At 41.7% G+C, this 1,538-nt stretch overlaps 1 non-coding gene across 1 annotated transcript; it reads right to left on the bottom strand.

Moving 5' to 3' along the window:
* Positions 1 to 1,026: 1,026 nt before the first annotated feature.
* Positions 1,027 to 1,099, bottom strand: TRNAC-ACA (transfer RNA cysteine (anticodon ACA)). Its single transcript has one exon. It is a non-coding gene; the product is annotated as a tRNA-Cys (tRNA).
* Positions 1,100 to 1,538: the final 439 nt, after the last annotated feature.

Raw genomic sequence — 1,538 nt, 5'->3', positions numbered from 1 at the left:
CTGTGGGAGAAGGCAAGGGTGGGATGATTTGAGAGAACAGCATTCAAACATGTGTATTACCATATGTGAAATAGATCACCAGTCCAGGTTCGATGCATGAGAGAGGGTGCTCAGAGCTGGTACACTGGGATGACCCTGAGGGATGGGATGGGGAGGGAGGTGGAAGGAAGGGTCAGGATAGGGAATACATGTACACCCATGGCTGATTCATGTGAATGTATGGCAAAAACCACCACAATATTGTAAAGTAATTAGCCTACAATTAAAATTTAAAAAACCCAAAAAACAAACAAAAAAAATAGGGCAAAGCATTACTTAGATAATAACAAAATCATCGCTAAAAATCCACTTTAACAGTGATTCTGCATATTATAGTTCATCAAATATAAAATGTCAGCAAGGACTACCACTATCCTATGTACATGAATAAATGGAAAAATTCCACTAATTAAACTGGCATGATGTTTCTTTAACATCAATAAGTCCTATGGACAGAGAAGCCTGGCGGGCTAGAGTCCGTGGAGTCACAAAGAGTCGGACCTGACTTAGTGGCTAAACAACAACAACACCAATCTTAGAAATAAGGCATATTGTGATTAGTGAAAGAGTGTCAGCAATTGCAAATTCTATCCAATTTCAGATGACATGGATATGCTCTGGGACTGAAGAGCACTATGTTTCTGAGACATCCCAGACCACCTCTGTGTATGTGTGTGTGTGTGTGTGTGTGTGATGTGTACATACTCCCTCTGTATCAGTGCTTCATGGGGAGGAGAGAGACCCCTCCCATAAATATCTCAAGATCTTGTCCCATTGATTCTTTCATTTAATCCTGTAGTTAATACCTACTATGAGCACAGTCTAATTCTAGGTACAGTCTCAAGTGAAAGAAAGTGAAAGTGAAGTCATTCAGTCGTGTCTGACTCTTTGTGATCCCATGGACTCTAGCCTACCAGACTCCTCCATTCATGGGATTTTCCAGGCAAGAGTACTGGAGTGGGTTGCCATTTCCTTCTCCAGGGGATCTTCCCAACCCAGGGATCGAACCTGGGTCTCCCGCATTGTAGGCAGATGCTTTTACCAGCTGAGCCACCAGGGAAGTCTCAAGAGGGAGTCACAAATATAGACAACCAGAGATTGAACCCAGAAATTCTTGTTATTGAAGCTCTAGACTTCACACTTGTTTTAAGAAGAATTTCTTCTAAGACAAAGTTCTCAATTTGGTTAGTTTTGTTTCCTTGACCATATTATGTAAAGCTTCCTAAGTAGACTTTTCAAAGGCAGAGTTTATGTGTAACTACCTAAAGAAATCACTTCTGATTTAGATGTAAAGTTTCAATATAGATGCCTAGTACATAGCAGGTATTACATCAGTGAAGGTGCTGCTTTTCCAGGCTCTGAATTCTCTGCAATTTGTGATTAATCGAAGAAATGTCCCTCCACTGAGCAGTGTTAATTAGTTGGACACTTAACAAGGAGACCTCCCAGCATGGGAACTGCCCACCCTGTTCCCACTGTGCCTGACTCAGGCCCACCTG

This window comes from Giraffa tippelskirchi, chromosome 10 (genome assembly GCF_054371585.1).
Source record: "Giraffa tippelskirchi isolate mGirTip1 chromosome 10, T2T-mGirTip1v1.2.pri, whole genome shotgun sequence".
Classification (NCBI taxonomy): Eukaryota; Metazoa; Chordata; class Mammalia; order Artiodactyla; family Giraffidae; genus Giraffa; species Giraffa tippelskirchi.
The sequence above is the reverse complement of the archived record's forward strand: the minus strand, read 5'-3'. Positions and strand labels throughout refer to the sequence as shown.